We start from the raw sequence: 25,230 nt of genomic DNA on the forward strand, positions 1-25,230 counted from the left end.
TATGGCCGCGAATTTGATTTTGATTTTTATGTAAAGAAAATGGGAATATTGCTGAAAAAATAGATAAAGAAAACTAATTTACTTGCAGAGCACAGAGTTAGAACTTTGATGTTAATCAAAATCATAAAATACGCTTCAGAATCTAATAAATCTAAAATTTTCGTGTACCAAAAAGAAACAAAATTAAAATAAAACCGCTTTATTGTTGAATTTCTGCAGTGTTTGAAATAGAATAAACCTTTACTTTTGTTGTGAATAATTCAAGGGCACACTCTGAAATACATTTTATTTATTTACAGTGACATGCCAGTAACTTTAGCAGTACGAAATTTGTTACGGCAGATATCAATAGCATAAAATTCTATGTGACGGCTATTGTGCAAAAAATAAAAACATCTAGGAATACTGTCATATAAATTACTTGCTAGTATGTATTAGAATTTGGGAACACTATAATTGTTTTAATAACACCGCTTCCGACAGAACCTTTAGGAAATTTATGGAACAGACCTATATCCTTTAGTGAACATCCTTCGCCTGATGATGATCTTAATTGTTGTCGAATTTAATCATTGATAAGGTTTTCATGACTAAAACTAAACCAAGAATTAGCTACGCTAGAATTCTGGTATCGACTATTTATTAGGAACACTGACAAAACAACTATGTATTTCGTAATATAATTATAAAACATAAAAATATGAAATAATTTGCGTAATATATGAAAAAAATCTCTACAACAATCCGAAGTTTTAGTATCGATAGTTGTGAAAAACTCTTTATATCCTCCAATGGAAGGTAACCACTAAGTTTTTCCGACCACCGGAATGGTTCATATTAGTCTACCGTCGTATACGAAGTACTTATTTTTAACAACTGGATCAATTTTAGTAACTTTTTATATTTTTGTCGTTTTGGATTCCTATAATGCGGGTAAACATTGCTGCGTTACATATTTATACTTTTTCAATATTTTTAAGTACTTTCTTATAGAACTTGGTAACTGAATCTCGCTCAGCTGTGTAACTATGGTTAAAAAATCTTTTAAATGTTCTTTTTTTATTTGAAGCATCTGTGACATATTATATCATTTTGTGGACCAGCCGTGGATGTCCTGTGTAATACATTCAGCCGCAGGACGTTCGCGATTGAATACAGGTCGCTCCTATAGATTCCTATTAGGGCCGGTTGGAAGAAGCCTTCATCTATTCTAAATGCTCTGAAAGGCTTCTTCCTCAAAGATTGCCACGATGACCGGCCTTGCGCTACCCAAACCCAGCGACTTCCCGTAACCCTATATCGTCAGTTCACCTAGTGGGTAAAACACCAACGCCATGTGCTACCGGTTTGTGATCTTCACTCGATAAGTTTTCGTCCCCCACAGCCATCGGTTGCACGAGCGATATGTCCCTCTCACTGAAACTTCATACATGCAATTCTTTGAGCTATATCGGTGATCTTGGTTCTTCTGCGGATCTTCCCATTCCTGCATTTCTCATTCTGCATTTAATCTTGCAGCGAGGATTCGTGCTTAAGTCTTTTCATGGCTCTCTGGGTGACCTACAGCCTGCTCATAAGGCCCATCGTAAGCGATCACATCCCGGATCGCGGTCATTACCGATCATACACTAGTAAAAGAACTTTATCTTAATGAATTAAGGTATTTTGGGCGAGATGTTTCGGAGCTCCCCGAACGCTGCCCATCCGAGTAGGATTCAGACTTTGATCTTCTTTCTTTAAGATTGTTAAGTGTCATTTGTCATTTGTCTCTGGGTGACATGCACATGTATAGCTATATTTACATTTACGGTTATTCTAATACTCAGTAATTTTCCGTTTCCCGTAAGCACTTGAGTGATAATTGTGTTAAGCTTCAGGTCTTTTACTACTGTGTCCCATTTTAACGACAAGGTTATGCTGGCAATTTTGTTCTTTCCTCGACCCCCACCTCAACAGGAAATACTAAGGCGTGGTAAGGTTTTCTGTAGCCCTATAACACTAGGTTTAAATTATTTCAGTTTGTTTTGTTATCGTCTAATATGAATAACACATATAATTTCGTACAGCTTTTCACAGTAAAAGTGTTACGTATTTTTGTACCAAGGACATGTTACACAAATCATACAAAGTTGTCTAGCATAAAATATACGACTTGCGAATGTAAGTAATAGCTTATCCAATAAACTACAACTGCTACGTATTTTATAATATTAAATTATTCTATAACAGTTTAAACATTCGCTCGAGGCTAAACTTGTTTAACGAGACAAATATTTGAGAGCTACACGAGTATTAGTTCTGAGATTGCATGTAACTTGTACGTACGTATTTACCCGTGAAGCTTTGATGTAATGACGGATACTACTACAAATTACTTTTGGAAAACTATTTGTTCTATACTCCAAAATTTCGTTATAGAGAAAGGCTTCCGTTACAGTAAATAATCATCATCTTGCCGTATTACGTCTACTGCTGAACATAAGCCTCCCCCATAGATTTGCAGGGCTGCTTGTGCCTTGTGGATGAACTTCCTACGCTTGCAGAGAAGTGGTCTCCATTCGAGAACCTCATGTTTCCAGCGACTACCTATTCTGCTAGCTATGTTATCTAGACACTGCCACTACAAGTAGCCAAGTTGCTGGGCTATGGCGTTTACTTTAGTTGATCTACGGATTTTCTCATTCCTGAGTTGACTTCGTTGAGAAATTCTAAGTATTGCCCTCTCAATGACTCGTGTAGTGACTATGATACATATGACAATAAATTTTACTCTTATATTTTTATGGTCATTGTGTAAGTTGAAGTAATTTAATTTATTATTAATGTACAATATATGTTTGTTTGTAATATATTTTGTTCTTGAAAATCAGCAACGTATCATTTAACTCGTTTTTGTTTTTGTTTAGCTAAAATCTTTTGCTAACAATTTCATCTTTTGGCAATCGTCTCAACAGCTGCGATACGAGATAGATCCCCAATGGGTTTTGGTTTTCACGAGCCGATGTTAAAGCAATTTTTCACAGACCCTACTTACAATATGTTGCGAGATGGGTAAAACCCAACAATTTATTTTTCTTCGCCCTTTAATGGAAATCAATGTATGTTTGCTCGGGGCTAAACATATTAAAATTTTCATCAGAGTTCCACAATATATATCAACGGTTATTTGAAAAGATTATTGTTGAAAAATTTCTATGATGTAATCAAAAAATATGATTTATGAAAATGTGTAACTTTGAGCAATACCGCCTATTGGTATTTCTTTTTATTGTCCTACAAATTGAAATTTTACATTGGGATCAGGGTCTTTGTTTACAAATAAGTTTTTCGAATTTTATCTTTATTCTTCACTCACTTTCATACTTCTCGATTTCTTTTATTCTTACCGTTTTTCCTTCATAATATCTTTCATTTTGTTCTTTAATTCCTTCTTGCTTTCATCGCCTTCCTTCCATCATCTTATTACTCTTAGGTGGCTAGGTACATTTTTTTATACTTTATTTTATTATTTACATATTCTATTTTTTACTTCTTTACATATCACAGTTTTCTTTGGGTTGTGCTTTCTTAATACATTACTACACTTTTCTTATTTTATTTTTAGTCTATTTTTCCTATTATTAATTGACTAGTTATTTTATGTGCAGTTTATTTGGTACCTACTTATCTATACTGTTTTGTTTCTTTTAATTATTTAGGCAATACTGCATACTGCGTCTCCTTACACTATAATTATTTCAATTTCTATTTTCAGCCGATAGAAGGCAACTGTAAGGCATAGGCCTCTCCAAATGATTTCCTTAGGAGGAAATTCCATAATCGCCACGGCAGGTTGGCGATCTGCTATTGTAGTAAGCAGAGGACGCTGCTGCCTTTCTTTTGTAAACTTGTTTGTGAGCGATCCCACATAATTAACTCACAATGTGTAAATTTTTTAAGATTGCATCCAGGGAATCGAATGTTTATATTATTTCAATTTGTTTCATTTTTAATTTCTTTATTTAAAGTGTCAAACTTTTTTTATTATTATTTTCTGTGTAATATTTATGGAAGATGAAACAAAAGAAGCTACGTGTTTTTCTGATTTAAATAATAATTGACTCTACGTCGTGAGGAAACATTAAAATTACGCATAAATATTTGGGCGGAGTGTTTGAAGTAGAGATTATAATGAAAGATAACTACATTCTAAGGTTTATAATTGTCCTATTCTCGTAGGAGATTAGAAAAACAACGATTTGATAATTGTTCTGGTAAATTATAACGCTATATTAAAAGTTATTAAAAAACCTAATGATATAATCATGCCAAGTTGGCAAGACATAAATTGTGCTGCCTCGGTCATAAACTTACTACAACAAAATGGATTAGAGGGAAATCGGCTTACTCGGTTATTTTGACCGTCATAAGTTATCGGGTAATACCTTTTATAGCTTGAACGAAGGCTTAATATTACACCACAGATATTAACTGCTTAATGTTTCAGGTGAGTTTATTCTATGGGTTTTGGTAAAGTGTAAACATAATTAAATGGATTTTATATTAAGGAATTTTTGGGCGAAAAATATAGTATGAGAAAAATTTTGTATATAGCATGAATGAACCAATCTATATTAGTTTCACGTGTATTTAAAATTTAAAGTTACCAATAATTATTATTTTTTGGTATATTTTATATTCAAGAACCTTTCCGCTCTGTGAAAACTAATATTCGACGAAGTTGTTAAAGCCATAGGGCTAACAGAAATAATTTCATCGAAACAATAGAAGTATTTTTTTTAAACTTTTAACTGTTAAGGTTATTTGAGAATGGTAGATGCATGCCCCTTCTGCCTGGAAATCTATTAGAAAAGTATATGTTCAGCAGTGGATGTTCTGTGGCTAAAATAGTAATAATGGTGATGAAATCCTTTTTGTACATCAAAATTCGTTCGTGTAATTTTGTCTAATTTTGTGGTGAAATTCAGTTGAAACAATCAACGGGTCTGAACTTAAAATCCTAAACGTTACAAGAAAATTCAAGGACTTGAAAAACTTTTTCATTACATTACGCTTTACGTTGCGACAATGAGTATTCCTAATCAAACGGCTTCATGGTTTCATTCATTCATTTTGTTTAAGGAAAATCGATCGAGATACACATTTTCCTTGTTCCGCAAAATTTTATCAAGTTATAAACCGCAACCGAAAAATATTTCTAAGGCTTATCGAGCGCCTCATGGCCACAGGGAAAACATAAACAAAAAACATGAAGTACAGAGAATACTTTTTTTTTGTTTTTAGTAATATCTTTACTACGTAATCAGCTTTTATTTATATGTTAAATTGTAAAAAAAAATATATTTAGGGCCGGGATGAAATTTCATCCACAATATAAATGGCAAAAATTAATACAAAGGTAAGGGCAAATTCTAAAGCTTAAATACTGCAATAAAGTATTCTTAAAATATATTATACTAGTAGTACTAAATTCGTAGTACTTAATACAACATATTTTATATGCTGAAAAATTACTGTAATGTACATGTTTTATTCCCTATATATGGTTAAAGGAGCTTGAGTTTTTTTCGACTTCTTTACGGAGTTTATTTCTCGACGCTTAAAGTTTTCTAAGTTACAGTAATATTCGGCCCTCTCTGGCACCCATGAAACAAAACAGAGACATCGTTGAATTCGCAAACTGCTATTGAACTAAATTTTATTGCAGAAGTAGGTTCAGAACCTAACTCTATTTAGCTATTGTTTAAAAGTAAAACCATGTACATTAATCCTAGGCATGTAAAATATATATAATTATATTTATATATTTATTAATGATTACACATATAAATATATTTCTTTGACTTAATTACTTTGCTAGGTAGTGACTTGTAGAAATTTATAAACGTATGTATACTCTATTGCTAATCAATTTGTATATATTTTATATTTAAGCTTAATTCTGTTTCTACCTTATTTATTATTCTACTGTACAAAACAATTAATACGTTTTAATACGACAGACTTTAATTGATTATCTATGTAAATCAGTTATATATGTTAATGAATTATCGTAATCGATAAACGTATTTCGAGTGATAGATTAATCTATGATTTTCCCAGAGTTTTGCTCCTTTGACATTACATACTGTAAATAAGCATGGTTATTACGCAATACCATATCTATATTTGAACAAGTAAAAATGTGTACTTACTGACCAGATCAGTTGGAAGCCGACTCATCCAGCGTCTACGACCTCAATAAGTCGGATCATGATCTTCATCCTAAAATCTTAAAGCCTCAGAGACCATCTGTTTTGCTTGTTACGTGTCTTGTCCATTGCCTGTGCATGCCACTGCCATTTCAACTTGCCATTTCGTTGCGCTATTTCGGCTACTATCGATTATTTACGAAGCTCCTAATTCCTGACGTTATTTCGTAGAATGAAAAGTATTGTAACTATAAACGTTTACATTCTGATTTATGTAAATTGTCAAATGTGAAATAAGTCAGAATATATATAAAAAAAAATCTTCTCTTTGATGTACTATCATCTCATATGTAAATCTTAAGTCTTGAGATATTGTCGATACTTGTAGAACCAGTGAAGCGCTTTTAAAGAAATTTATAAGTACTCCACTAGAGACAAGAGTTTTCGTAGTTAGTCTAATGTAAGAATTTGTCAATCTTAAATATGGCATTAAAACAAAGTAGAAAGAAATCAATGTATTTAAAAGTTCATAGAGAGAAAGCATTAATTTGACTAACTTATTAACATTTTGTCTTCTTTGTAGTATGCGTTATTACTTACACTTAATTATAGAAGAATTTGATAATTTTTACGTAGTTTTAACTTACAAACTTTATTAAATTATAGTTGACTAAATAATAATTGAGATGCAATAATACATTGATTTAAGCTGCCATACATTTAAAAAGCATAACAACATTAAACCGGGTGATTAGTTATAGGTTTAAAAGTTTTAAAGGGAAAAGATATAGCTCATTTGTCAGCAAAAAGTTTTAAAATTTTGACACCTATTTCCAATTAACGTATACTTATATATAACGACCCCTCTGTTGCAATAATTTATATTTTCTATCGAAATGCGACAGACATAACTTGTGGCTGTACAGTAAAGTTTGCAGGGTCGAATAGTAAAAATTATAAATTTTTAATCCGAATTATTTATTATTTCTAAAACCATTGATTTAGAATAGGGTATACCATTACATATTTAAATCAAATGAAATATACGTATATTTACACCTTCAAAATTTTTGTACGTATAACTAATCAACCTGTATATTAACTAATTAAATTAAAACACGTAAATAATATTTAAATGCGTTATTAAGTTAGTCCATTAGAACATAATTACGAAAATAACTGTTATATAAAAGATATCTTAATTAAAATCTAGTTTGCCTTTTGCACAGCTGGAGGATGAAATCTAAGGCTTCATTTAAAATCTCCATTTAATATTCGCCGTCACACTCCAACTTCCGAAGGATTACAGTGTAATATCGAAGATTAAGTCTTTGGTTCCATGGTTGTAAGTTTATAAGTTTGTAGTACGAATAAATTTTATAAACTTCTCAATTACTTATTATTAAATTCTCAATGTTATTTAAATGTTTTGTGTTGAAGATAGATGGTATTTTTCTACAAACATATTGTTAATATGTGAAGAAGTTATTATAAAACAATCACCATCACCATCATTTCGACCGTTGGACGTTCATTGCAGAACATAGGCCTTACCCATAAGTTTACTTTGAGACCATGTGGTAACCATTTTCCGACAACTTTAAAAAAGTCATCTGTATTCCTTTTGGGTAGACGACCTAGGCTCGCTTGCCGGTCCGCCATCTCCACTCTAAAACCTAAGGCGCCAGGAGCAGTCTCCAATTCACGCTAGATATCCCACTGTCAGTCGTTCAAACGTAAATACTCAACTATATTTATAAGTATTACGAAAACCCGTTAAAACATCATAGTTACTTTTTTAATAAATTTTTGAGATAAGAATCCTATATGTATCATTTTTATTCACACATCAAATATAACGTAACATTAATATAACAAAATAATACAATAAAACAAAACATCTAATTTATATCTAGAATCTATATACTAAAATATACACTAAAGATTAAATAAGTAGCTCAGTCCTAGACTGGCTACGGTGACCATTTTTTAAATATTAAAAGTATTTTTTGAATCGTCATCGAAAGTGCGTGCATGCACCTAATTGAATAGACATAATTCTGAATTGGGATTACAATATTTTTAACAACGAATTAAAAACGGTAAAAAAAACCTCGGAAAATTTCATCAAAATGCATGTAACAAAATGAGATGGAATTATGAATATCGTATTTAAAATTTATATGAAAAGGATCAAAAAAATCTCATTTCTATTATCACATTAAATATTTTTAAACATAAAAATTACACCAAGAATTCATACACGAAAATCTAAATCGAAAATAACTTGCGAAAACTATTGAAAATTAAAATGTTAGCTTACTTTTGAACTGGCTACGACGAGCTTTTTATGATGTTAAAAGTAATTAACAATTCAAAAGTGTGCGTATATATTATTTGAATAGAGAAATTTTGAATCTGACTTGCAATATTTTTAACTGCGAATTTAAAACAATGGAAAATTTTATCAAAAGAAAAGAAATGGAATCGTTAATATCATATATAAAAATTGGAATGAATCTCAAAAATCACATTTCTATTTTCACATAAAATACAACCTACCATTAATACATCCAAGTAATACATTAATACAAAACATAATTACGACGAGAATCTACACACGGTGTGAAAGCATCCAAGCATATTTAAAATAATTATTTACGTCCGCATTGCTCTCGCAATCCTATCAAATTTAAATATTCAAGCTTCACTGCGTGTTGCATTTTTATCACAAACACGTCTTGTGCTGACATATTTATGGCCCGTGTGCATTCGAGTTAGGGCTTATGCATCTGTTATTGAAACCATATTTTCTATTCCCCTTTAAATATTTATCATACGCGGATAAAAGTAATCAAGTTATTATATTAAAAATATTTCTCTGAAAATTTTTATACATTATACTTTTAATAAATTTGCGTCTGTTCTGCTAAATTTGTAGCGTAATTTTGACAATATATTTTAACCGCGAATGCTATCATTAATATTATTCCGCAATCAGGGTAATTTAATGTCCGATATTCAGAACACATAAAAATTAAATTAAATGTTTTACATACAATTTTTATTTTCCTCCTTATTGCTCAAATATTGGAGGAGTTTATTTCTTATTAACATCTATTTATAAAGGTAATTTTTAATAATTCATTACATCAAACTATGGTGTAAACTGTAACATATAAACCAAGACAAAAGTAATTTTTAATTTTTTTTAAATTTATTATCACGTATTTATTATTACGTTTGAATTTCCATTTTATATTATTTGTACTTTACTACTACAGGTGGGTCAGTTAGTCTATATCTACAAAAAGCAATGTTTATTATTTATGTCACTAGATATTGATTCGAAACTATAATTTTGTTCGAAAGAACTGGTCTTTTTGGATATTTGGGATAATTAATAATAACGTGTAACGTCAAAAATTATAAATTGTAGGTAGAAAGATATTGTTTTATTTGCTTTATTCGCTTATTGTTGTGTGAATGGCTTATTCTTTTAGATAACTTACAACATTAATATCAATGTTTCCATAAGTAATACTGAGATCAAAAAGTAAAGTGAATTTGTTTGTAAAATATAAATCCTTTATTTCTTTCTTCCTAATTAATTTAATCCCCTTAAAAGTAATCCTCGTCCGGTAGAACTTTCAAGCCCTTTGATTCGGTTTTTATCTCCAATATTGTGTCAAAATGGCGTTCTCGCATTGGCCTCTTGAGTTTGCTGAATATGTCTGATATAAGTCGAGTTTTTCAATGCTTTTTTTTTTTTTTTCAAAAAATTGAGTGATTTTAGCACCAATCGAGAATTTTGACGTTAGGCGTTTACCCTAGATGAAATTTTTGACAAAAACACACAGACGCTTGGCAAATGTTAAAGACAGTCCTACTAACCTAGGAAAAAAAATTGCACGTATACCTAATGACCGGGAGTTTTAAAAGAAATTTCACATTTTTGGTAAGCATTTGAATATTTGTAATAAAAATAATCGTTATTTTATAATACCGTTAATAAAAATATAAGAAGCAAACCTGGGATTTAAAAGATATTTGTCGAGTGATTATGAAAAATAAATTCAAATACACAAACAAACGCCTTTAATCGAGAATAGAAAATCCAATAGAGCTTCAATATGTAAAGTAAACGCCAGAATATGCTTCGCCGTTATGAGATTTAAACAAAGCACACTGTCCTCACAATTTCTAAGTTCAATGGGTCTCGACAGGTGCATTGTGCGACTAAACTTGGCTTGATAATGGTTATTGTTATGGAATACTGTTACATTTCTATTGGGAGCAAGCCAATGTGGAATACAATACACTCAAGACGGGCGTAAATTGAAGAACAAACTTATAGCTTAATTTGAAACTTCCGATGTCTTTTGTATTGTTAATAAAATCGACCATTTATTATAAGAACTTTTACGATTTTTGTATAATTTCATCTAAAATAATTTATTATGAATTGTATTGAATTAATGTTTAACCAGAATAGATGCCTTAAGATTCTGAAGTTGAGACCATGAATCAGTACGTTCACCCGTAAGGTGAACAGAGAACCTTTATTGATATCATCGGCAGGCGGAGACTACTTAACTTTTTCAACTTGCCCTATTGAAAATTAATGGGGAGGCTTGTGTCTAGCAGGGGACGTTCTGCGACTGAAATGAAGACGACGATTAAAGCTGTCAAGTCGTTAGTACTTTCAACTTCACCGGGTTTAAGCAGAGCGCCGAATTATTGCCTCCAATCGTTCAAAAACATATAACACCTTTCGGCAATCGTTCGGTCATTTTTTACAAAAGAAAGAAGACGTTTTGGAACAGGATAAAGTAAATCACTAAAGAGCGAAATATCACCCATCTTAACGATGAACGAATCGAGTGAAAACCCTCTTGGAACCATTGACGAGGAAGAAATAAAAATTTGAGAATGGCCGTGCAAATATTTCTATTATTGTGACAGCTCTGTTGGAAGATAAGGAAGTAACGAAGCCAACTAGCTTAGACTTATAAAGAGTAACTTAGCTTACAGAGATCTGTAGACGAACGAGAATAGCTGACCTATCCCGCGTAAGTGGCATGTGGAAGTAACAGTAGGCTACATAGCAAGCAGAGCAGATGGCCGCTGAAGCTTTAAGGTTCTAGAGTGCATCTACCGGCAAGCGCAGCACATGAAGTTCACTCATAAGGGGGATAGACCACCAAGTTAAGATGGTCGATAAATCGTAGATGGGGGCCTCTTTACCGGTCTTATTGTAAAACTAAGGACGACGTCAATGTCCAGCAATGAATGTTCTATGTTTGAAATTATGAAGATGAAACCTGAGGCCTAACTCAGAAGTCAAGGCTCAGTAAGGCCGATAATTTTTTTGTATTCACTGTTATGAATTTATCTGATTGTAATTGCTTTGAAATTGGGCTTTTCTACAATTCTTCTCATGGCGTACATAAGTAGTAACTTTAAATGACCCTAAATAGATAATTAAATAATTTTTTTTTTCAAAATCATTTAGTCGAATTACAAATGAATTTTAAAGAACAAAAACTTATCATCGATCGCGAAGGTCATTGTATGAATTTATCTTAATTTGAATACCTCATTTATTACTTTGATGCTAAATAGTTAGGCCTCAAATATATATAGTGTTGAATCGACAGTTGTGTCGGAAAAAAAGCTGCATACATTGGTTAGGGTGTAACAGTTCGATAACGCATTGATTTAATAGCCGTAAATTTTATAGTATGCAAATTTTGAACTTTGCGTGGCAAGGCAGTGTTGTAAGACAGAATTTTTAACTCGTCTCGCCAATTTGTGACGTAATAAATGAACTGGAAACGACTTCTGAGTACCATCCAAATGTCAAAGGCCTTTTTAATCAAACAAGAAAATGTCTTATTTATTACGAAAGATAGAACACAAGTATTTTATTTATACCGAAACAAAGGCAAAAGTTACTTATCCAAAAGTAATATTGTGTAATAATACAAAAGTAATATCGTTATAGGATTAGTATGACGATAGAAAACTTCCAAGGCATCACTTGAACTTTATCTTGTATTTTGGTATAAAAGGAACATAGTAATGTTTTATTGGTTACTACCGATGACGGCTCGACGATTTATCGATCTCTAGAGTGTATCTGCCATATAAATTTAAAATCAGAAAATATATGTCGTATAATAGTTAATTATAAGGTTAATTTGCAAGGATGCATGCAAATTTGTGACAAAATATGTGTACATTTGCAAAAAAGCAAATACGGTTGTACTATTAAATGTTCCATTACATGAAAAAATTACTCAATGAAGAGATTGAATATTACCAATACCGGGAGGAAAAAATTAAAAATAAAAATGACTGAAAATATTAAATAAATAAAATATTATATTTTATGATCTAAAGCATGAAAATAATGACTAAAAAGTAATGTACAAAGGTAACCATGATACTGGAAAAAAGTTAGATAATGATACATTTTTAGATTTAAAAAAAAATCTTTTGCTCTTTTTGAAAAAGCTAGCTATGTGTCATTCTGTCTAGCTATGTTCATCACATCCTTGACTTTCTTGACAGTCACAACAATCGTCAATCTGTCCTCAAAAGTTCGTAATACTTTCAACGATACGAAAGAAAGTTAAGCTTGCGATAACTACACTTAATAAATATAAGTATAGTTTCAATTAACAATTAGATTTTTGGCGTCATCGAGGCCCGGACGTCGAGCCCTTTGAAACGTAGCAGCTGTTACATAATAAATCAACCTTCGAACTGAAGTGATTGTTCCCGAAAACGATAGCAATGAAAAATGTAACGTTAAATTTGACCGTGACAATACCATTGTTACAGCTACTGTGAATTGAATGGACGAAGAAAAACGGAGCCAACAATTCACAATTTTTTTTATTATTTTTGTGGAACTTAAATTTAAAATATCTTTATTCGAGTACGCATTTAATTACGCTTTTGTATCGTAAATTATTTCTAACATTATAAAATCACTATTCTCTCGTTTTGCTGAGCTGTTGAGAAGAGCCGGCCAGAGACTTAACAGGTGCTCTTTTTAAATAAAATTTAAATACAAGCAAATGAGTTAACAATCCAAATTCCAATGTTGATCGAGAACTAAAAATTCTTGAATGCTATATAATAATATTTATTTAATAATATACCTTTTATTTAAGTTTTAAAACTAAAAAAAGAAATTGTAAGTAATATATCTTGTGAAACTAATATATATGTTTACAATCAGACCTTTTAACGATTTGTTAACATTTTGAAGTCTAAATTTAGACGTTATGTGTTTATTTTTAAACGGTTTTATTTAGTTCCACCCGTACGGAATTTATTTGGATCAAAATTAGAAATTGAAATTTAAGCACCTTCCCGTTGTCAGATTGATCTGAAATTTGGTACACACATTTAAATTAGATGACAATACAATATAATAAAATCAATAACATTATAAATCTAAGATGGCCGCCAATATAAAATGGCGGATTACGTATTTTTCATTAACCCCCTCAATATGGGTATCAAGTGAAAGGGCTACACTAGTAAAACACGATGATTATGTCAAAATTTAAAATTCAAGATGGACACCGTTTCATTATGGCGGACTAGGTACATATTTTTCCACAACCACCACAATATGGGTATCAAAAAAACTTAAATGTTTTTTAAATGTATTTATCATTTCTTGTGTTTATCGTGTTTGTCACTATTTTTTATATAAATATTAATTTCTGGTATAGAAATAATATGTTATTGACATATTCAATAACGTATTATTTATTTAGAAGAAACCGTCAGAGTAACACTATCAGGGAATCTTTTAATTTATAAGTAGCACATACAGTTCTAATTTTGGAACATAAATTAATTTCTCCGCCACTGCCCCATAATAAAATACTGAGAGACAAAATGTAATGAAAATACCTCAAACTAGTAGACAATATAAACCTGCGTTAAATGTCTTAGATTCTTTGAAAATTAATTGATTTTATTAAACAATAATTATTGTTTACATCTATTTTTTTATTGGGCAAGTCTTGTCCATTGGATAAGTTTTTCCGAGGTACCTTTATCTATTTTCATCAACGCGAAAAAAAACATAACTTTATAGACACTACCTAAATGAAAACTAGATTCAATTATCAAACTGAATATATTAAGGCGTAATAAACATTTCATTTTGTGATAATTTATTTCTACTATTTTTTTAAGAGTATTTCTCTTTATTTTTTTAATACGTTAAAAAATGTTTAACAATATATTTTTCAACAACAACGAACTGACCCAACTCGTACAAGGCTTAAAATCTAATAAAGCTAAAAAGCTTAAAATAATTCATATTTTAAACTTTTTAGCTTTTTACGTAAACTAAATTCTTGAAAATATAGATGTATGCGCAACAGGCAACAATTATAAACTAAAATTATAAAAATATATGAATTCTCTGCTATATTATCGTGCTACTTAATTTTGCCACATAATATTTGTGGTGTGGGCTTTTTGACAATTGACATTTGATTAAATTATTATTAATTATTATTATAAATATTTATGGTTAAATTCATACATTGCCATTTTTCTTTTTATATTTTATCGATTGGTTGATTGATTGTTTGTTTTTATATATTGATTATGTTTTCATGGACCTCCACTGCCTTCTTCAACTCCATGTTACTTTCATTAGCGTTTGTGTTTTTACTAATTTATATATGATTTTGTTTCCACGAGAATCTAGGGAAATTACCAATCCGCTTTGGCAGAGCCCCGGTTACCGAAGTAAGGCCACTTAAGTACGGCTGAGGTGAGACCTGGTACCCTCAGGGGAGCGCTTGCGACCACCATACCCTGTCGCCTTCCAGTCCTGAGCACGCTAGACCACTGACACCGGGTTGTGTGAGTGTGTGTGCGTGTGTTAAATAAATAACTTTAGTTATATTTTTAATATCGATATATATTTTATACATATTAATTTAGATATAATATAAAGCACAATAATACAAAAGCATATGATTACAAATTTAACATTATAAAATTCTCTCGTTATTTTTAAATTACAATTAAAATGCGAGTTTAAGGTTTCTAGTGTTTCCAAATTTCACATATTTGGGAGATTATTGTTTTAGGGATAGACGTGGGTTTCGCTGGGGGTGTTGGTAAAGCGACCCTGGATCTGGCTGCACTCGATTGCCACTTTGATTTGGCCCCGCGTACCGCGAGCATTACCAAGGCTTAAACACATCACAGTATATTGTTAAAAACGGATCACAAAATACACTAAATTCCATACCGCAAAAAATCGTCAGTGAAGCTTTATTACCTACTAATACTTTAATACTTTAATACTTCTGCATGCTTTCCGTGGATTTAATTAATACTTGAAATACTAAATTATATCCTTAATTAAGGAATATGAAAAGTTTGTCAAAGGAAATAAATAAGTGCATTACGGTCATTGAAACTCTTCGCAACTTCAATAAACTTTTCACTATATATTTAAAATAAAACTAAAATATAACAAAGAATAAATTTAAATCCTCGATGCTAAGTAATTAAAATGCATCAATTTTTAGAAAATTTAGCTTAAATATATATAAATATATATATATATATATATATATATATATATATATGTATGTATATATATATATATATATATATATATATGTATGTATATATATTACATAGTGATTGGCTATAGATATTAAGTCTTTAAAAGAGTAAATGTATGGTAAGTTTTTTATCAAAAACTTTAAAGTTTTCACACCCATTTTAACTAGTACGTTTAGTATTATATATTATTACCAAACTAGAGCAGTTTGTCACAAATATGTATTTTTTCGTAAGTGGCTTTGTTTTAAAATACGAAGAATACCAAACTATACATAATTACGAAGCAAGAAAAAATATTAAATTTTTATTAACTTCTCACTGATACATCATTTAAATATAGCGTTTCTTATCAGTTTAATTGTATTATTGTATGTTTAAGTATGTTTGACATTTTCTTTTTCTTTAGTATATTTCGTTCATAATTCATCGGAAAATTACGTTCGCCTCACATAGTATTAAAATTAAAAATAATGTGATTGTACCTGACGGTGATAAAGTATACATAAAATAAGAAAGAAAAAATGTACACTAAATAGACATCAAATCTATCAGTAATGTTAAATGAATGATATCATCTTATCTAATGACTGAATTATGATATCTTTAGTATTAACAAATAGGTTATAAAATTTCATAAGTTAAAATTAAGATAATAATCGATACTACTTTTGTTAACACAATTTAAAACATCATGTGACGTTTGTCACGCCATATATTAAATAAGAAACTGTTCGAATGATATCGACGATCGCCGATAGTAACTTGAAAACAGCAGTGGAAATATTTTATGATATTTTTGCGGATAAGTCGGAACTAAGGGAAGTCGCTCATTTAAAATTCAGGAGACCACGGCTAAATACGGAAACTCTCACTGCATGTTTCCGCCTCCCTTTTCACGCTTTTGTGACTTATTTAGGACGTTGCAAATAAATGTCTTGGAACTGTTTTTATAGGTTTGCAAGATTTTTGTTTTAGTTACCGAACTACATTCATGTAAATAATGGTAAGTTTTAAATACTAATCACTTTTTTTGAGTATTATAATCCCGACCATAGATATAAATAACAAAAACAACAACGTAAATCTTTTTTAATATCTGGAGTTTAGCTTTTGGATATCATATCGCTTCAAACCCTAGGTAGCTAACGTTAACTAAGTAAGATTTTACAGAGTTTCTTAAGCTGGTTTTCATATGTTTTAAAGATAAAAATCTTTCGCCGTATTTATCTGTAACGCTTCGAGTAATTCGTTGTTTGTTATAAACCATGGTGTATACGCTAAGTTTCTTCTTCCAGTCTTGAGTCCATAAGTTCGTATTGGCCTGAGAATGTTTTTTTTTTTATGGATAGAAATGACTTGCGTGCTATTAAATATTTACACTTAAAATGAATATTATGAATAAAAAAAATAGAATAGAATGGAAAATTCGATGGTTCGAGTTTAGGTAGTCCCATCTATTGATCGGACCAAATCCGCTCGGCGCATGACACTAATCTTATTGCAGCGATCTAGGATGCCAAATTACTCCGTCTGATTAGAACCCTCAGCAATGATGACAGCAATGTAAATTGGGAAAGAATTTAAAAAATTAAAATGTTATCAAATCACTATTATTAGTGTAAGAAAAGGATTAACATATAGCTACTTCCGCTATGTAGCAGTAGACTTGCAATAAGGTGCACCGCCCGCTAGCCCGCTTATAAATGCGCATGCTTCTATTATAGTACTAGTGTTACCGAAACTTCTGTACCACGCCTTAGGAAAGAGTAGGAATGGGCTCCGAGGTTAAAATAGGAGCGCCACCGTCGAGAGAGTGGGCAATAGATCAACGAAACAACCGCCCCGTCTCTCCAAATACATACCTAAGACGCGGTACAACGGTTTCGGTAGCACTGTAATAAACAAGATAAATATGTAAATAATTACACAACTCTTCGAAATATTCAGGTCAATGATGTTCCATTAAATATATGACTGTTTCTACGTTTTCAATATAACTTTAGTGAACTGTTGAATAAATCTCAATTGCGCACATCATTAAAATCTCGCGTTGACGAATGACAAATTATTCGAAAAAAAAAATATTCCAAAGGTGCTAAAATACGATGATCATAGTTAGCGCAAAATAAAGATCTTGCTTTGTTGCCATTTGCAGGCTCGACTAACGACTGCATCATTAATCAAACAAAATGGAACCTGTCACCCCTTTGACTTGCATACTTAGTGACTGTGAATAAGTTTAAAAAAATACTGGCACACTTTTATAAAATACGTTTCTAGATATGTTTTTTTTTTATTAAATACGCAGAAGCTATGAAGTGAAAGACATTCATTAAAATAAAACGTAGATTTTGCTATGAACAAAAAAAATGTTACTGGGTTTTAGTACAAATTTAAAAATTCTTTTTTTAAAATAACATGGAGTAAATTTCTTATTTACCACGAAAAAAGTCTGCAAGCTGTCTGGATGGTAAATGTCTCAGACCTAAGAAGAGATGTAATCGGATCATCAGATAAAATATTGAATTATATATTCAATAGTCTAGATTTTGGATACTATCTTTAACAAAGTCAATTAAAATACAGTAATCCACAGCACATAATTTTCTTTGACAATTATTTTTAATCTAAGAATAGGATCTTTATGAACGTTATTTGGGATACTATTGCAAAATCGTATATATTCCCAATTAAAATGAAAAATTAACTCGACGATGTCGGGTCTCCTCAGGTATACAAAATTTGTTATTGTTTCTACTATTTAAATTTTGTATATCACACTTCCTGGGAAAATTATTACTGTTTTGTAGACATACAATAGATTTTTATAAACGTTGAAGACGCAGCAATTGTTATTTTAATTTTCTCATTATTTTCTTTTAAAAATCCAGTTCGACGATAATTATAAATAACATATACAGTTTCTTACAGCGGTACTAAAAACCACGATGAGAGCTTAGTGAATCAATATTATCCGCTGGACTGACCACCCTTAGTGATTAATTACGATTTGATTTGATTTACGTTTAGCAAAAGGAAATAAATCTGTTTTATACATATATATCGTGTCGTAGTTGAGTCTTCTTTACTAATTTACCGCGCGGTTCCTGTTTACATGCAACTAGCGCCATCTATCGACGCCGGCATAAACTATAGAGTTCCTACAGATACCAACTTTTAAAATTTACCTCTCATAAGTATAAACTTAGCAAGAATATCTGCATGGTAAAAATGACCAAGATATTTTGAAATAACGTGGATGTCATAAAAGGCAGTGCAGGCCATGCGAAGCGGGTGAGAGACAGCAAGTTATATGTATGTAAAAGTGATTTTACAGTGACCATACTTTAAACGCAACGTCTAATGGCGAACAGTTTGATTGATTTGTGTATCTAGGATGGCGTAAAGTGATCATCACTGCATTATTAAAGCGAATGTGTTTTAAGTTTTCATTTACAAATATTATTAACAGCCATAAAGACATAAATAACGTTTTTTTCGCTTAGATATCAGATTAAATATGTACACGTGATTTTGGCCATAAATATTCGTTGGTTATGCTAAGTACACGTCAAATTTACGTAACAAAGATTGAGTATAAAGATAGAACACAAGAAAAGCTCTCCCTCAGGACGTCGCTAGGCAAAACCGGTCGGGTTTTGACTTAAATAAATAATAAGAGATGTGAACTGTAAGCTTTTTATATATGTTATGTAAAGATTATTAACTTAAATTTTATTTTCTATAAAACACGAGTATTAATAATTTCGAAAGAATGGCTTCATATAACACAAAGAATGTAACAACGATTTTTTCCGTTCAATTTTATACAACTGAATTATCATTTCAATGTTTAGATTTTTTTGCATTATCTCAGACACGAAGCAGTGTCAGCACTAGTGATTATGAAGAGAATAGATATTTTAAAGTAAAAAATATCTAAATAAGAAAAAATATCTATCCATATTTTTATATCCATTTAATCCATACCAAAAGTTATTTTGAATAAGGAAACTACTTATGCGGCAGCTCTCCGATATTATATTTCGGGTTATGCAACTGACGAAGTTTAGTATGTATAATACAATAAAAGGTATCTCTAAGAAAGTACATATCTATGGATAAATTATTACTGAAATAAATAAAAAATGTAGTTATTTTAAAATGTGTAGAATATTAGTTACAAACATAGCTAAAGCCTTAACGAACTAATTGTTTACCATCATTATCGCTATTTTCATACAAAATACGTACACAGCTGGACATAGGCCTCCAATAGATTTCTTACAACTTAATGATACTCTAATTAGTTTGAAAAAAATATATTTTATTTTGTATGAAGATATAAAATATTTGTTGTAAAATACAGACAGCAAGGATAAGAAAAACTAGGTAAAAGACCGCAAAAGTTAAATATGTACTCGCATTACTCGCTCGCAGATACGAGCTGCATACTAGTCAACGATATCGACAACTTTAATAATAGCGTGGAATTAAATACGCAGCCGAAGTTTGCTAGAGATTGTTGGTAATTAGATACTTAAATAGCGATGCGCGTGTGCTCAAATATCTTCATATGTACATGTTAGTTTGAGACAGGAAAGTTGTTTACTATCGAACGATAACACAAAGTTCCTTGTTCAAAATTATAATCTGTTTTTAATAATACAACAGTTACAATAAGGTGACTAGAAAAAAACCGTCAACGAGTAACATTCTATGATTAAAATCGCATTTTACTTCTAAACTTTAAACAATCATAAAATTGAGAACTACAACAATTCACCAAGTTAGTTTTACGGTTATTAATCAGAAATGAAAATTTGAAATTCAAATTCAAAATATCTTTATACGAGTAGACATACGTATACGTTTTTGAATAGTTAATTATTAAGTTATAAGTAATAGCATCCATCAACTTTAAATAAAGCTACTAAAGTACCAAATGCGTATTGCTCTGAGAAGAAACCATAACAAAGTTAGCCTTATTTTTTCTTAATCACTTATACATAGTTTTTTTATGATCACAACTAATTATAAAAACTCCCACAAACATTCTTAAACCAATAGTAAGTGATTTAATAAATGTAATATTTAAAAAAAACATCTACACTATTCTACAATTTGTTATAAAACTTTATTTTTTTTATTATAATTAATAGTGATCGTATAAAATCGTATTGTTAAATCATACAGTTGCCTGCAAAAGAGTTACTAATTTTATAGAGCTTAGACAAAGGTATAATAAGTTTATCTGTATTTCTTATGACAATCTTACGTATATAACTATTGTTATATATCACTATGCTTATGCACATACAAAAGGTAATCATGGATATATTATTAAGGTCATCGGATGATGCTGTATGTAGGCCGCTTCCAGACGTCAGAGACAGCTTAAATATTCATGTATTGTCATGATTTAATAACGAAGCAACATCTAATAATTAACTGGTGCAGTTAAAATAGTTTTTTCTGGAATTTTATTCGTAAATTATCTGAAAATGAAATAATCCTTCAAATTACGCGTTTCTTTTTTTATCAAAAACCTTATCAAAAAAAATCATACACATATGGCTCGTTAAAGAATTTAAAATGCATTAAAATGTATTTGCTAAAGTTATTGATATTACGAACTAAGTTAAATCCATAAACAATTCCATAGTTTAATGGGTTACGACAGGTGTGTGGTGCGACCGAACTTAGTAAGATAATGGTCATTGTTACGGAATACTAAGAGCATAACATTAATGTTGGATGCGAGCCAGCACCGAACGCGGCGAACGCAGGATAAACGATTAACGAGAAGTAACGTTTATTAGGATAAATTTAAAATATTTCATCGCTTATTATACCAATATTTATCCTATTAATGTGATCGAGAATGATGGCATGCGCTATTCAAGCGACCGATTTCACAAGCTTATATTAAAATGAAGTATATAACATTTTTGTAGTGGTACTGAATAGGACACATACCTTGCAAAACAGATGACCAGTGGGGCTTTATATTTCTGAAGCGGTGAGCATGAACCGACAAGAAGAGTGTAGGATAGTGTACATATGACTTGTTAAGGTCATCGGACGCAGCATGTTCACTGCTAAAAGACCTCCCTCAAGGTTGGACCAATTAGAAACTTTCAGCGTCTTCCGACTGCTTTAGAACTATGTGCACTTTTTAGTATTTTACGTGACCGTCTGTTGTATGTAACATGTCTATTGCCACTTGTTAGTCTGCCGGGATTTTTTACTTCGATTCGTATATATATCTAACATAACCCTCTCCTCGTGGCTTGTTAGGAGACTGCAAATTTTCTAATATGGACGAAGTGGGAAACAACAAATCACCAAAAGAGTTCAAGAATTGTTTATTCACCAAAAAAAGAAAAAAAAAACACGTTATCACAACAACGTACATCACAACATTACAATATTAACAAGTGTCAGTTTCCGGCTGTGAATAGTAAGCAATCACTCAGCATAATATTGTAATGACGCATCTAAGCTGCTGGAACTGTAATAAAATGATAAAAAAGGTATATAAAATAAATGTGTTAAGTACACATCCACACATAAACAGAATAAATAGTATACACTCTCCGCCAGCTGCTTACACTTTGAAATTGGCTTATGCATAGTTTATTAAAAGATTATGAGTATAAAATTAAGACTGCTTGTAGTGTAAAATTATTATTGTCCATCTATCTTAAGGCTATTTAAAAATAATTAGACAGTTTTATATATAGAAACGAAATATCCAAATTCACGTACGTGTCACGTATTGTACAAAGACCTATTCAACTGCACCGAACTATTTCAAAGTTTACATGCAGCCACATTCTCATATTTAACAAAGTTAAATTAACAAGTAAAGAGAAGAAATTCAACATATAATTTTATATATATGTATGTGTGTGTGTATATATATATATATATATATATATATATATATATATATATATATATATGTATTATTATTTGTTTTAGGTTTAAATGGCGAAGTACCGATGGCATAGAATGAATTGCGGCTTTAACCACCGAAACCTTTGGATTTATAAAGACGTTGTTACGTTGTCAGACGAATATAGGAAGATTTTTCGAAAAAGTGTTGTTGAAAACGTATCATAATCGCCAGAGTTATGATATTGTTATCAGAAAAGTTTGCTAGAGTGACAAGAGATGTCACGAGGAGTCTGGGGAAACGTGAAGATTACTGTTTAGATAATTTAACTTTAATTCAGATTTTAGTAATCTCAGAATATTTAGTAAACCCTTGGACATACAAATAATTAATAAATTGTATTTTAGATGATTTTATTTAAATTATTGATTAATTTGTTAACGGTGAAGGAAGAAGTGAGATATATGATACTGAAATCTAACTAAGACCCGTCAAGAGCGATCTTCAGCTCATTTCTAGATAAGGCTTCCGAAATTAGAAGGGTAGGTAAAAGTAAACGCCATTGTATTGCAAGGACGCCTTCATTAAGCTTCGACGCGGATTGACGGCCCCAAGTCGGGTTCTCAGGTCTTCTGAAACACGATGAATTCAGTGAACGCACAATGAATACATGGAATATCTTAGGCGTCGATTATTTTATTATGAACGTACTATTCTTATCTAAAGTAGTATTTTTAGGTCATTTTGCATAAAAGAAATACAAGTAAACACAGCACAGGGCACGTGACCAGAATGGCAGTTGCGTCTCCGTACAAAAGCGGTGTTTACTGAAGTAAAGAGCATTTGAATTTTTAACCCTCCTCGTTTCAGGTACAAAGCCGGCTGGAATATAGAGAGCCCTACTTAAATATACTCAGTTCTTCTTCGGAACACAATCATATATATAATTAAATCAATTTGCTTTAATTGCTCAAAAGTTGTACCCAGAAAAAGACACGGAATATTTGGTAAGCTTACGGCTGCATATAACATATACTATAAGTAAATGAAAAATTCACCATATATAGTGAAAATTAATAATAACACCTACGATAATAGTTATAAACTAAATATATTATCGTTATCATCATATTAGCCAAAGGACATCTACAGTTGGACATAAACCTACCAAATATCAATATACGAGTATATATATATAGATATCAAATAGGACTGATTGGAATTACCCTGCACCAAGTGTCTTTCAGGATGGAAGCTCTAGATTCTCCTTCCCGGTCCGTATCTTCCACTATAAAGTTTAAGACTGCAGCGGTTATCAGTTCTGAGTCAAAGCCAATGTCAAAATAACTATATTATAGATTATCTATAATCATCAGCTTAAAATTAAGAATACGTTAGCTAGCTCCGTGCCAGCTATTGAGAAGAATTAACAAGAAACTCAATGAGGCTCGCATTTTTTATGGATTTACAACATCTTTATCGTGAACATACTCTCAAATAAAACATGTCTTTTATTTTCGTAAAGCCATTTGGTAGAGCCAAACAGTATTGGTCAATCAATATTATAGATAATATATTATAAAAATAGAAGCTGCGGAATCTAATGCTTACAGTAAATTCTAAGAATAGGCGAGCAACCCTGCCTCAATATGTAAATAGTTTCTTTATTTTTCGTTGTCACAAGTCGGGAACCCTACCACTGCACATATAGAGATACCGCCAATTTCCAGAACCACTATAGAACGTTTTGTAAGATATGTTGCAAAACAAGACTTCAAGTGCACTCATAGAGAGTGATTTCATCACGTTTACCGCTACAATGGCCGAAGAATTATTTACAATTATTTTTAAGATGTTTTATCAGTTCATGCAATAAAATTTTATTACATAGATCTGGTAAAATCGTACTTGCTATCAAAACATGTTAATGTAAGTACTTCGATTTCGTTCATTAAATAAATATAGCAATCTTTATAAGTAGTTATAGAAACGATAATACGGGAAGGAAGAAATGAGAAGTAGATTGATGTATGTCATTTTGACATAAATCCGTTAGATCATGCTTCGCGTAACTAGAATATATATATGACTAATTAATATTTATGAAATATAAAACTTTTTGCTCATCGAAGTTGCTCCACCAAAAGTTATGAATTATTTATTAAAATCTTTTTCTATTTTTTTTTTTCTAAAATTTTGTTAAAATTACACATGGTTTATATAGTTATTTTATTTGCACTATAAACATTTTCAGAAGAAACATTGACAAATTATTTTTGAACAGTTCAAATGTTATACTTTCTTTCACTGATCACTGCATTTGTAAATGGAATGTTTCTAATGATTCTCAACAAAAACATTATAATGCAGCTTAAGTATTTTCATAAGGATCCTGTTATAGGCGAGTATTACCAGTCCCGTCAGGCATCGAACTGTCAAAAATAATTGCCCTGCTGCAGTGCAACAAAATAAATGATCTTAATGAACTTCAGTGATAATTTCAATTATTGATAA

The sequence above is a fragment of the Battus philenor genome, unplaced genomic scaffold, assembly GCF_028537555.1.
Source record: "Battus philenor isolate CCGP_79_NKW_IND1 unplaced genomic scaffold, ilBatPhil1.0.hap1 SCAF_13, whole genome shotgun sequence".
NCBI lineage: Eukaryota > Metazoa > Arthropoda > Insecta > Lepidoptera > Papilionidae > Battus > Battus philenor.